The following is a 14,589-nucleotide window of genomic DNA, read 5'->3' as shown; positions in this document are numbered from 1 at the left end:
CACCTATTCCCCGCCAATGTCTCACCATCACAACCCACTCATCCCAAAACCTAGGCCTGCATGCGTCCACTAAGCATGGACACCCATCACCAAAGCATGCCCAATGCATATACACATCCCCCCCACAAGCCACCCTCACCAAAGCCCCCACACACGAATGCCAGCACTTGGGGACACGAGAACCCACAGATACACCCATATGCGACACATTGAAACTATAACCATACCTCTATACCCCTGCAGGACCCGACCGTCAACACACCGCGGCGGAGGGGCCAGAATTATCCACACCCCCCACCCAAGAGGCCGTCAGCGATGACAGCAGCTCTGTCGATCTGGACACCGATGACCAGCCCGGACCATCGGGGACCTCTGGACAGTCGGTTCCCCTCACACAGGCACAGGCCACTATAGACCCTAACCCCTCTGGGAACACCAGCACAGCTCCCACCCAGCGGGCCCATGCCTCTGTCTCCAGGGCGCGTCAATCTGCGGTGTGTCTACCACTACAGGGCACCCAGGATAACCCACCACCCCAACAACAACAGGGACCTGGGGGCAGTGGTAGTGGGCACACCGGCCAGGGGGCAGAGGCCCAGGGAAACAGGGCAACTCGGCGGGCAGCTGTGCGACAGGGGGGGGAGGAGAGGCCCAGGGAACCCACTCTCCACGAGGTCCTCACCACCATCATGGGAGCATACAACCGCTCCCAGGAGACGATGGCGACGGTACTGGCCCGGTTCCAGGAGATCCAGGTGCTGCAGGAGGAACACTATCGGGGGTACAGGGAGGACATCCGAGCCATCAACACCACCCTGGTTACCATGGTAGGGCTGCTGCAGGACCTCGTAAACAGCAGGGCGGACACTGAACAACACCCAAGGGCCCCTGCCACTAGCCGGGACCAAGAACAGCCATCCACCTCCGCCGGCGCTAGTGGACAGGAGGCCCCCGCACAGCAGCAGCCCACCAGACCCCCACCTCCTGCAGGAGAAGAACCACCCCGCAAGAGGGCCCTGAGATCTCGCAAGACAGAGTAGGATGTCAAGACCCCCGCCAGCAATGGATACCACCTGATGTCATCCCACTGTCCCACATTGTCACCCTGTCCATCCTCGAACTGCCCATGCTCCATCTCTCCACAGGCCTCTGGACAATGCACCTGTGTGACTGTTACTCTGGACTCTGCCATGGACATTCCTTCACCATAGCCCCCACCCACTTGAAACCACCCATCCCATTTTGAGCACTTCAATAAACACCTATTTTGCACCAAAATATCAGGAGTCTGGCTGTGATTTCAATAGATTGTAATTGACATGACAGTGCAAATATGTCCTTGTACATGGTGAAGTCAACAAACAGCTGCCACAAAGCTGTAGTCCATGGGGAAACGAAGCACAGGACTCGTAGTGGGGACCCCAGATCTGAAATAGGGAGGGAAAAGCCAAAACTCAGTCATCATACACTGGGGCAAATAGACAGGCAGCAGAGATGCTGGAGAGTAGTTAACTTTTACTAAATTATCTTTGAAATGTTACCTGTGTCCTATTGGAAGTACTGTTCAATGATTCTGTCCCTGTTGTCTGTTTCAGCCCCGTCGTCTTCCTCCTCGTCACTCTCCTCAGGTTCCACCGCTGCCACAACACCACCGTCTCGACCATCCTCCTGCAGGAAAGGCACCTGGCGGCGCAAAGCCAGGTTGTGAAGCATGCAGCAGGCCACGATGATGTGACACACCTTCTTAGGTGAGTACATTAGGGATCCACCGGTCAAATGCAGGCAGCGAAACCTGGCCTTTAGGAGGCCAAAGGTGCGTTCGATCACCCTCCTAGTACGCCCATGGGCCTCATTGTACCGTTCCTCTGCCCTGGTCCGGGGATTCCTTACTGGGGTCAGTAGCCACGACAGGTTGGGGTACCCAGAGTCCCCCACTAGCCATACACGGTGTCTCTGTAGCTGTTCCATCACGTAAGGGATGCTGCTATTCCTGAGGATGTAGGCGTCATGCACTGACCCTGGGAATTTGGCATTTACATGCGAGATGTACTGGTCAGCCAAACACACCACCTGGATGTTCATTGAATGGTAACTTTTTCTGTTCCTGTACACCTGCTCCCTGTCTCTTGGGGGAACCAAAGCCACATGGGTCCCATCAATGGCACCAATTACGTTGGGAATATGTCCAAGGGCGTAGAAATCACCCTTCACTGTAGCCAGTTCGCCCACCTCAGGGAAAATGATGTAGTTCCTCACGGATTTCATCAGGGCAGACAACACTCTGGATAACACCTTTGAAAACATGGGCTGAGACATCCCAGAAGCAATTCCCACGGTTGTCTGAAATGACCCACTTGCCAAGAAATGGAGTACTGACATGACCTGCACCAGAGGGGGAATCCCTGTGGGTTGGCGGATGGGGGACATCAGGTCGGGCTCCAGCCGGGCACACAGTTCATGGATAGTGGCACGGTTAAGACGGTAGGTCAGGATAATGTGGCGTTCTTCCATTGTCGACAGGTCCACCAGCGGTCGGTACACGGGAGGATTCATCCGTCTCCTCGCCCAACCCAGCGGACGGTGCCTAGGAAGGACAACATGGAGCACACAGTCAGGCAACCCACAGGTACGTACTCACAGCTAGCACAGTATACGATTCTCTATGCAGTGAATGGCGTGTATGAGTGGCTATGCAAGGCCTAGGCCTGTGTGACGCAGTTGAAATTGAGCCATGTGGGCCCTGGAAATGGCGGCTGCCTGACCTGTGAAGTGTGACAATGGGATGTGAGGTCAATGCGCTGGCGTGGCACACCGCGGCGGGCGGCGGGCCAAGACCGCGGCGCGAAGCCGCATTGGTTAACATTGAAGCCTATGGGTTTCAGGAGCCAATGGCGAAGGGCGCCGGCGGTGGCGGGACACACCGCCGCGGTACGCACCGCCGCGGACGTGACCGCCATTTTCTATCTACTTATCCACTTGCGACTTGAACTTTCACAGGAGAGGACCTATACTGCAAGTGTTGCTGTGACCTCGGTCTGGAAGGGACAATGGCTGCTGCGACTGGGGAAAGGGCCCCTGCCTTCACTGGAGAGGAGTTGGAGAAACTTGTGGATGGGGTCCTCCCCCAGTATGCGCTACTCTACGGTCCTCCAGACCAACAAGTGAGTTTAATTCTATCTGGATTTGGGGCCACTGGCTGGCTTGGGGGCCTGGCGGGGATGGGGGGCATGTTGGGCCTGGCGGGGGGCCTGGCGGGGGGCCTGGCGGGGATGGGGTGCATGTTGGGGCTGGCGGGGGGCCTGGCGGGGATGGGGTGCATGGTGGGGCCTGGCGGGGGGCCTGGCGGGGATGGGGGGCATGTTGGGGCTGGCGGGGGGCCTGGCGGGGATGGGGGGCATGTTGGGGCTGGCGGGGGGCATGGCGGGGGGCCTGGCGGGGGGCCTGGCGGGGATGGGGTGCATGTTGGGGCTGGCGGGGGGCCTGGCGGGGATGGGGTGCATGGTGGGGCCTGGCGGGGGGCCTGGCGGGGATGGGGGGCATGTTGGGGCTGGCGGGGGGCCTGGCGGGGGGCCTGGCGGGGATGGGGGGCATGTTGGGGCTGGCGGGGGGCCTGGCGGGGATGGGGGGCATGTTGGGCATGACGGGGGGCCTGGCGGGGATGGGGGGCGTTGGGCCACTGGAAAGGAAAATGCTGAGTAACTTGAACGTGGTATTTCTCCCTCCCTGTACGTGTCACATAGGTCCGCGCCCATGAGAAGATCGGGATTTGGCGTGCCATCGCCAAGGAAGTCCGGGCCCTGGGGGTCCACCATCGACGGGGCACCCACTGCCGCAAGAGGTGGGAGGACATCCGCCGCGGGACCAAGAAGACCGCCGAGTCTCTGCTGGGGATGGCCTCCCAACGTAGGCGGGGTGCCTGCCGTCAACTGAGCCCCCTGATGTTCCGGATCCTGGCGGTGGCCTACCCTGATTTGGATGGGCGCGTGAGGGCAGCACAGCAGACACAAGGGGGTGAGTACAAGCATCATCTACTCTGTTGTCGTGCAGTGGAGGTGTCTGGGTGGGGGAGGAGGGCTGTGGGTCCCCCTAGGCCAGGGCGATATCTGTAGGCTGGGCACCCCCGTAAGCCCCTGTGTCCCCAGCCACCACCCTCAGTAGTGTGTCAGTACAGCCATCCCTGGGCCGTGTCATCCATGGGTGCAGTTGACAACTCTAGGCGTGTAGGGCATGTTCCACGGAATGCGTAGCGGACCCCAAGTGCGCAACTTAGTGCAGGGGGCATCTGTGTCTGTCATGTCCGCTAACTGTACCGGAGATCCATGTACTCAATATCCCTTTATTTCTCTCTCCCCCCCCCTTTTTGTTTGTCTTTCTGTGCTTGTGTGCATCAGCATCATCAGGCGGAGGAGAAGTGGCATCGGGGCAGGAGGGAGCTGCATCTCACATGGCCCAGGAGGGCCATGCCACAGAGTCAGACTGGACCAGTGAGACGGAGGGCGAGGGGAGCTCCACGACGGGGACGACTGGAGCCTGCAGCGACACGGACACGTCCTCGGAAGGGGGCTCCCTTGCGGGGGTGGCACCATCCGTGCCCCCCGCCATTACAGGTACAGCCGCCACCCAGCGCACCATCTCCGCCCTCCCAGCAGCCCCTCCGCGTTCGCCCCGTGCCCGCTCTGCCAGGAAGCCGGGCATCTCCTTCGCCCCAGGCACCTCAGGCCCTGCCCCTGTTACCCCCGCTGCCCTCAGTGAGGAGGTCATTGACCTCCTCCGAACGCTCATTGTTGGGCAGACTACCCTTTTGAATGCCATCCAGGGGGTGGAGAGGGAGGTTCATCGCAGCAATGCGTACCTGGAGGGCATTCATTCGGGTCAGGCTGCCCATCAGCGATCGTTCCAGGCTCTGGCCTCAGCACTGACGGCAGCCATTGTCCCTGTCTCCTGCCTGCCTCTACTAACTCCCTCCTCCCAGTCTCCTGTTCCTCTGCCTGTCCCACCCACACCATCAGACCAGCCTGCACACACCTCAACACCCAAGAGAAGCTCATCCAAACATAAGCACCACAGATCACGCAGACATTCACACACGCAACATTCCGATGCAGACATGCCAACAGTCACTACCACCTCTGTGACCCCCACCTCCTCGTCTCCCTCCTCCCTCCCTGTGACGTCTACACTCACACCTCCATTCACCTCACCATCAGCCAGTGTTTCCATCACCAGCACACCCTCCACTCCAGTCCGCACACGTGCAGTCACCACCCCCACTGCCATTTACACGTCCCCTGTGTCCTCTCCCACTGTGTCTGTCACCCCCTCTTCCACACCACACAAACGCAGCCACCCACCCACCCAACAGCCATCCACCTCACGACAGCCTATCCCTCCTGCACCTGCACCCAAAGACAGCAAACGTGACTCACCTACAACCACATCCTCTCCCTCCACTCCCATTCCCACTGTACCTACCACTCTCCATTGTCCCAAGAAGCTCTTCCTCGCCACTACTAACTTCTTTCCTGACCCTGAGCCCCCCCCTCCTTCTCGTCGGGGTAAGAAGAGCACCTCAGCCACCACCAGCCCTGCAGCCCCCTTGACAAGGGTGCAGGGGTATTGGAGCCCACCAGCCCGCATGTCTGGATCTTCGCCCAGCAGCAAGGGGACAGCCAGCCCACCCCCTGGGAAGAGGAGCAGAAGGCGGAAGGGGCGCCGCAGGAGCCCGCCTTCTACATCCCCCCCGGACACCACCCAGAGACAGTCACCTGCCACAGCTCCAAAGGGAGGAAAGGGCCACAGGCCGACGACTAAGGAGGGCAAGGGCAGCAAGTTGGAGAGGTCAGGCAGCAGGCCTGCTGCCCAGGAGGAGCCCACAACCCCCATAGCCGCTGCCCCGGGAGGAACCGGCACAGCTGCCCCGGGAGAGCCCACCACCCCCATAGCCGCTGCCCAGGGAGGACCCAGCCCAGCTGGCCAGGAGGGCCCCACCACCCACAGCCCAGGTGGGCAGTGAAGGAGCACCATCCCCGCTGCCCAGGAGGGCACCACCAGGCATTTAGCAGTTGGCCATAGACCGTCCGCCGTCTCAAGAACCGCTGAACTGGGCCCTTCAAGGCAAGAACCGCTGAACTGGGCCCCGCCGTCTCAAGAACCGCTGAACTGGGCCCTTCAAGGCAAGAACCGCTGAACTGTGCCCCGCCGTCTCAAGAACCGCTGAACTGGGCCCTTCAAGGCAAGAACCGCTGAACTGGGCCCTTCAAGGCAAGAACCGCTGAACTGGGCCCTTCAAGGCAAGAACCGCTGAACTGGGCCCCGCCGTCTCAAGAACCGCTGAACTGGGCCCTTCAAGGCAAGAACCGCTGAACTGGGCCCCGCCGTCTCAAGAACCGCTGAACTGGGCCCTTCAAGGCAAGAACCGCTGAACTGGGCCCTTCAAGGCAAGAACCGCTGAACTGGGCCCTTCAAGGCAAGAACCGCTGAACTGGGCCCTTCAAGGCAAGAACCGCTGAACTGGGCCCTTCAAGGCAAGAACCACTGAACTGGGCCCTTCAAGGCAAGAACCGCTGAACTGGGCACTGCCGTCTCAAGAACCGCTGAACTGGGCCCTTCAAGGCAAGAACCGCTGAACTGGGCCCTTCAAGGCAAGAACCGCTGAACTGGACCCCGCCGTCTCAAGAACCGCTGAACTGGGCCCTTCAAGGCAAGAACCGCTGAACTGGGCCCCGCCGTCTCAAGAACCGCTGAACTGGGCCCTTCAAGGCAAGAACCGCTGAACTGGGCCCTTCAAGGCAAGAACCGCTGAACTGGGCCCTTCAAGGCAAGAACCGCTGAACTGGGCCCTTCAAGGCAAGAACCGCTGAACTGGGCCCTTCAAGGCAAGAACCGCTGAACTGGGCCCTTCAAGGCAAGAACCGCTGAACTGGGCCCTTCAAGGCAAGAACCGCTGAACTGGGCCCCGCCGTCTCAAGAACCGCTGAACTGGGCCCTTCAAGGCAAGAACCGCTGAACTGGGCCCTTCAAGGCAAGAACCGCTGAACTGGGCCCTTCAAGGCAAGAACCGCTGAACTGGGCCCTTCAAGGCAAGAACCGCTGAACTGGGCCCGCCGTCTCAAGAACCGCTGAACTGGGCCCTTCAAGGCAAGAACCGCTGGCCCTTTGGCAGACGTGGCAGGGCAGGATCTATCTCGGGCAGGGCTGCAGGATGTCCTCTGGCCAACTTGCCTCCTCCAGTGGCAGTGGGGTCTGTTATGGACTGTTTGGACTGTGGCTTTGCTCTCCCCAGGATGGCCCAGTGGGCAGGCCACCCACTGTATGGACTGTATGGACTGTGGCTTTGCTCTCCCCAGGATGGCCCAGTGGGCAGGCCACCCACTGTATGGACTGTTTGGACTGTGGCTTTGCTCTCCCCAGGATGGCCCAGTGGGCAGGCCACCCACTGTATGGACTGTATGGACTGTGGCTTTGCTCTCCCCAGGATGGCCCAGTGGGCAGGCCACCCACTGTATGGACTGTTTGGACTGTGGCTTTGCTCTCCCCAGGATGGCCCAGTGGTCATGGAGTCCCCTCGTGGATCTGGCGTCGTGTACTCAAGTGGCTGAGGTGCCCCCCCTTCCCTTCCCCCTGAGGTGCCTGTCCTATTTTCTTTCTGATGCCCCTGCAGTGTTCTCTCCGTGGAGTTCTTGTCGTGGGACTGGGCCTTGCCCCTTTGCACAGGACCCCTGTGATCCACGGACAGTGGTTGGACTACATTTAGTAGCTGTATATATTTTGTACATAGTTTATTTATTTATTGGGATTAATGGCGTACATATTTCAATATATCTGCCCGTTTCTGATCTCTTCTTTTGGTCTTTGCATTATTTCGGAGGGGGGTGGTTTGTGGGTTGTGACAGTGATCTGTGGGAATGCATTGATGTGTGTGTTGTAGTGGGTGTGGGTGGGTGGGTGTGTGCCGGTAATCTTTTCCCTCCCCTGTGTCGTAGGTGCAGTACTCACCGATGTCTTCCGCGCCGCCGGGCGTGCTCCTGGTATATGAGGAGGAATAGGAGTGCGGGGATGACCTGTAACTCTGGCTCCATACTGCCGGAATCTCGCGTGGAGTGCGTAGAGGTGAGCTTTTTCCCGTTCGTAGTCTGTTTCCGCCGTGTTCTTATCGGCGGTGCTCCCGCCCCGGAAAAGGTGGCAGATTGGTGGGTCTTAATAGGGTGGGCGGTACTTTGTCTGCCGCCGGGCTGTTGGCGGGAACCGCCGCGCTGTTTGTTTGTACCGCTGTGGCGGTCGGAGTGTTAAGTTGGCGGGCTGTGTTGGCGGTTCCCGCCAGGGTCAGAATGCCATTTTTAATACCGCCGGTCTGTTCGCGGTCCGACCGCCGCCTCTCCGCCGACCGCCAAGGTCAGAATGAGGGCCTAAGTGCCTAACTACTGTTGTATGTTGCATAGTAATGTACATGTGACATAAGGAATTACACAGGGGAAAAGGCAGTCATGGCTGAGTGTGTCCTGTGAGTCATGTAAGTGCTGAATGACATGACAGTTACCAATGTTTGAAATATATTGCAGAATGCAGTCATCTGCAATTACTTATCAATGTACATGTGACATTTCTGTTAGGTTCCAGCACTTGTGTGTTTATGTCAGACTACCCTACCGATATATGTCACTGAGACATGTATGGTGCAATTACTGAGGGCTAATCAACATGGGTATACAATGGTTATCGGATAATGATGTCAGATGTGCAATAGTTGTTCATAGTGTTCATTGTGCCTCATTCCCAATGCCATGTCTCATGTTCCCTCTTACAGGTGAACTGCAACCATACACTATCGAACAGGTGGCAAGCTTCAATGACCCGATGCAACCAGTGAGTAATAAACTGTATGTTTACTGGGTCGTGCAAGTGTTGTGTGTGCAGTTGTATGTTGTATGCAATGCCATGTACCAAGTGCATGTATGCTACCACAAACATAGTAGGCTAAACCAGGAAGTGTAATGTATGGTTGCAGCTGTGCGTAGGATGTGCATCCCATGAAATTATATCACTGGTGGCAACATGTGTAGCAAAGGCCTTGGAAATGTTGATCATGGGTCCCATAACAGTGATGACAGTATGGACATGTGGCCAATGTCAAGGGTCAAACACATGTGTCCAGGGTTGCAAGATGTTGTAGACTATACATGTAACTGATCTGTATGCCAACGTAGCACTGAGTAACTCAGCTCATGGTGTGATGCATTACCATGTGCTTAGCCACCTACTATTAGCAGGTCATTGATCAACGTATCATATTTGATATGTCCAATGTTAGAAATGGGGACTTTGGATGGCAGTCAGGTTACCCCCTGTCCAAGCAAGGACCCTCACTCTAATCAGGGTAAAGGAGAATCACACTCATTTAACCCCCACTCACCCTCTTGGTAGCTTGGCACAAGCTGGCAGGCTTAACTTCAGAGACAATGTGTAAAGTATTTGTACCAACACACACAGTAGTGCAGTACAAACACTACAAAACAACTCAGCACCAGGTTAGAAAATAGTCAATACTTATCTGAACATAACAAGATCAAAACAACAAAAATCCACCATACACAAGTCAAGTTATGAATTTTTAAAGATTAAACTCAACAATAGTGCTTAGAAACATAAATGCTTTGATGAGGTGATATCACGGCATCATGACTGAGTTGTTCCTAACAATTTGACACCAATGGCACCGGTCACGGAGTCACGCAGACCACCAGGTACAGTACCTTAGTAAAATGTGGAAACAAGCCGATGCATGGAGTCTGGGATCGTTGAGTTGCTGGAGGCATTGGCGTCCATTCCAGTGCTGTGGAGCGAAGGAGCAGAGGCGTCACAAAGAGGCATCGGGTCCTTGCTGCGGAGTGGTGGAGGTGAGGCGGCGTTGGCACAAAGCGGTGGATCTGTGTACTTCGGGCAGAAATGATATCCTGCGGTCACGACATGGTGCGGCGACTTCCACGGAGTTATGGACTTTGGCGGACCTGCAGGGGTGTCGGGCCTGCGAGGGTCGTCGCACTCCAACGAGGACAACGGCTTCTGTTGCAGGCGGCATCACGGGATTCAGCAGAGGCATTGTTCCAAAGTCGTCCAAAGTTGGTTTTCTTCGATTTTCACCAGCTTCTCCTTTCAAGAGCCAGGGACTTGATTAGGCACTACTTGGCAGGGCCGGGGTATCAGTAGAGAGTCCAGGTGCTGGCAGAGGAAGTGTTTGGTGGTCCTGAGACTTCAGATCGGGGGCAAGCTCAGTCCAAGCCCTTGGAGATTCTTCTCAAGCAGGAATATGCCAAAAAGTCCAGTCTTTGTTCCCTTTCACAGGCAGAAACAGCAACTGCAGGATAGCCCAACAAAGCACAGTCACAGGCAGGGGTATCACTTCTCCTCAGCTCTTCAGCTGTTCTCCTTGGCAGAGGTTCCTCTTGAAACCAGAAGTGATCTTGAAATAATCTAAACTCTTGGGTTTTGAGTCCACTACTTATACCTCTTTCTGCCTTTGAAGTAGGCAAACTTCAAAGAAAAGTCTCTCTTGTTTCTAAGATCCTGCCTTGCCGAGGCAAGGCCCAAGACATACACCAGGGGGTTGGAGACTGCTTGTGTGAGGGCAGGCACAGCCCTTTCAGGTGTGAGTGACCACTTCTTCCCTCCCCTCTAGTGCAAATGGCTCATTAGGGGGTACAGGCTACACCCCAGATCCCTTTGTCACTGTTTAGAGGAGAGTTGCAAATAGCCCAGGTGTCAAACTGACCCAGACAGGGAATCCACAAACAGGCAGAGTCACAGAATGGTTTAAGCAAGAAAATGGCTACTTTCTAAAAGTGACATTTTCAAACACACAATCTAAAAACAAACTTTACTAAAAATGTATTTCTAAGTTGTGAGTTCAGAGACCCTAAACTCTATATTTCTATCTGCTCCCAAAGGGAATCTGCAGTTTAATAATATTTAAAGGCAGCCCCCATCTTAACCTATGAGAGAGACATGCCTTGCACAGTGAAACCCGAATTTGGCAGTATTTCACTGTTAGGACATATAAAACACATTATTATATGGCCTACCTTAAACATACACTGCACCCTGCCCATGGGGCTACCTAGGGCCTATCTTAGGGGGGTTCCTTACATGTAAAAAAAGGGAAGGTTTAGGCCTGGAAAGTGGGTACACTTGCCAAGTCCAATTGGCAGTTTAAAACTGCACACACAGACAGTACAGTGTCAGGTCTGAGCCATGTTTACAGGGATACTCATGTAGGTGGCACAACCAGTGCTCCAGGTCCACAAGTAGCTTTTGATTTACAGGACCTGAGCACCTCTAGTGCACTGTACTAGGGACTTACTAGTAAATCAAATATGCCAATCATGGAAAGCCAATTCCACATACATTTTACATAGGAGCACTTTAGCACTGGATAGCAGTGGTAGAGTGCCCAGAGTATCAAAAATAGCAAAAACAAAGTCCAGCACACATCAACAAACCAGGCAAACAGAGGCAAAAAGTTAGGGGAGACCACGCAGAGGATGCCAAGTCTAACACCCATATTTCAATCACCATTGTGGTGTGATGCCCCCATTATCTAAGTTGTGGTTTGGAACATTTCTAGCCCATTTCATGCTTACTTATCTTGTCATGTATGTTTGGCCAGAGGGATATTCATACTACATTGACATACAACATGCCATAAACCACAGCATCATGTACTCGTGGTGATCCAGATGTTGTCCAGGATGTGATTTATATACAAATGATACACAATGTACAGCATTAGCCAGTGCTGTTACCAGATTCCGGTGCAGATGTGGTGTAATGCATGCATTCACCCACATACGAGGTGGTAGTGCTGAGTGCTGTTATGCAACATGCTGATTATAGTTTGGGACACATATGCAACCAATGGCTAGCATAGTGTGAGGAAATAAGTTACTCTGGGACTATGCAAGTCATGGCACAGCTCACCAGGTACAGACCAGTGTCAATATGAGAGCAGTGTCATCATCTTCTGTGTGACATGAGTGACTGCACCACCCTACAATTTCACATATGAATCCTGTCATGCTCCATTTAGTACTTAATAATGTGCCCTAACATCTGTTCTTGCCATATGTGGTTTAGTTGTGAGGCCACATATTGCTTGCAGTCCTTCCTCAGATGAGTTTGTTAAATGCCAACAGATCTGAGTTCACTTGTGCAAGCATGAGGGACATTGATGAGCAAACCACCATGATGAGTATGACGTTGCTTGGTCACATGGCTGATTTGTATGACAAACTTAGTCAATGGTGACAAAGTCCTTATATGACTTTTCCAAGCTGGATCAATGTTATTGTGCTACAATAGCTTATCTCAATACCAAGGACATAGGCAATGTGGAGTTGACGGTTGGTGTGCAGATATGTGTCTCCCCTGACCATCAGGATGTTATGGTGATTTGTGCTGGCCAATGTGTTACAGCTGCAGATGGTGTGTTCATTGCATGCATGTTGTACATTTGCTAACATTTTCAACTGGCTGACATGTCCAAATCATTTGTCAGCTGCAAATACGTGAGCATCCCATAGGCAACAATTTGCAAAGAGAGCTGAGAAGTACCGCCACATCATACAAGTTCCCAAAGTCAGAGGAGATACAACTGGGAGCATGTATTTGGGGCCTGGAAGGCCTTCACTCAAGGGGGCCGGCATTAGGAATATCCACCACACCCACCTGCGCAGCAGCAAGGCCTGTGGCTGCAGGCAGTGCCATTTCTCCTGGGGCAGGACCTTTGATCTCGGCTCCATCCACTAGTACTGCAATGGCCACAATTGCAGCACCAGCCAACGTGGAGCCCCCCTACCTACAGAAGTTTTGAGCAGAGTTGGCAGGTCAGAAGTACTGTATTGCCCAGTTGGAGCACCCGAATAGGCAGATTTTGTCATTGCTGCGCGAAATCAAAGCACATATTTTGAAGTGCTGAGGAGACACTTGCACAAAGAATCAGCACGTCCCTTCCATTTGTATGTATGTGCATCTATATGGTTGGGGTAAATCTTTAATTAGGGTTTGGTAAGTTAGCATAGTGTATATTAGCTTGTAGTACTTAGTGATAGTTTTTTCTTAGGGGTGGGGGTAGGGTATTTCTCGTATTTACTTGTTTGGGGAGGGGAGGGTGACTTTTAGGGTATGTGTACTAAAATATCAAAAATAAAAAAAATGTTAATTAAAAATCTACAACAAAAATATATAATTGTTTAAGACATTTGTTTAGTTAGTCAATGCTAAGCTTTAGTTACTGTTGTCCTTGTTGTTAGATGTATATTAAGGGGGTTAAGGAGTTGATGTTTATCATGTGGCATCATATGTTTAGGATTAGTTGAGATAAGTTAAGTCTGTTTTAAGAATTAGGTAGGCTAAGGGAGTGTAGTATAGGTTAGTGTAGGTAGCTTAGTTAGTTTAGGATTTTTAGGCTTAGTTTAGTTGAATAAATCATTTTAATATTCATAATATTTGACCTCCATTCTGGTTTACTACTTCGGTGGTAGCATGTATGCAGACGTCATGTTAGGCACAGGCCTTTCCAAGTTGTAGTTAGTTTATATGTATCCCCTGTGTTCAAGTTCCTGTCAGGTTGGCAATGGTGTCACATCTGCAATTCCAGACATCTTTCAGCAATGTATGTGACACTCTCGATGTGCATGAATACACACCCCAAAACAGGTATTCATACAGCATTTCTTTGTATTGTGAACTATTGTGACTTGAAATGTCTTTATGTTGTTGTCATTGCAGTCCCCCTAAATCTAGATTTCATGACTGAGACACTCATGACTGCCCCTCACACTCGTATACATGCACAATTCATCTAAGACATCAATGGTTTCCTTGTAACTACCATTCTTGCTAGGCCCAGCCACTTGTGTAGTGATTGCTGTCAGCTGTCACAATACATCCATGCTAACTGTCAAATGGCATGCTTGGGATACTCTTGTTCAACTGGCTTGTTCACATAGCTGTCAGTCACCTCGGTCATGTTGCACTCAATGTGTATGACTTTGTGTCTATCCCTTTCACAGGTACTCAGGGGTATAGTGACAAGCCCAAAGCACCACCCAAGCATCTCTTTGTGTGATACTCCAGTGGCATGGTGCCCGTTCACATATTTTCATGGTGGCATAAAGCCACTTTGGGTGGCTTAACACCGCATTCTATACCTGGCTGCCCCCAACACCAATATTTGCGGCAGAGAGGCATGAAATGGGTGCTGCTATGGGCTTAGCCATTGCATTTAGATTTACAATGGAATGTAGACCTGAGGCAGAGTACAAACAATGACGTTAGCCCAGGGGGGAGGTTTGCATGGCACAACAGGGAGACAGACAAATCTTTTGCCTGTCTTTTGCTTCTTTTATATGTGCTGCACTTTACCACGTACATAGTAGGGGCAAGGAACTTTTACTGTTTGTGTATGTGCAGGGAGGAAGGCTTCCTCTACGTAAACATCTAAACCCTGCAATGCAGACACCCTTACAATAATGTGCAAGTGTACCTGCATTGGCTCTAGACAGCTGCATCTGCACTAGCACTAGAGAATTAACATGG

The sequence above is a fragment of the Pleurodeles waltl genome, chromosome 1_2, assembly GCF_031143425.1.
Source record: "Pleurodeles waltl isolate 20211129_DDA chromosome 1_2, aPleWal1.hap1.20221129, whole genome shotgun sequence".
In the NCBI taxonomy this organism is placed as follows: Eukaryota; Metazoa; Chordata; class Amphibia; order Caudata; family Salamandridae; genus Pleurodeles; species Pleurodeles waltl.
The sequence above is the reverse complement of the archived record's forward strand: the minus strand, read 5'-3'. Positions refer to the sequence as shown.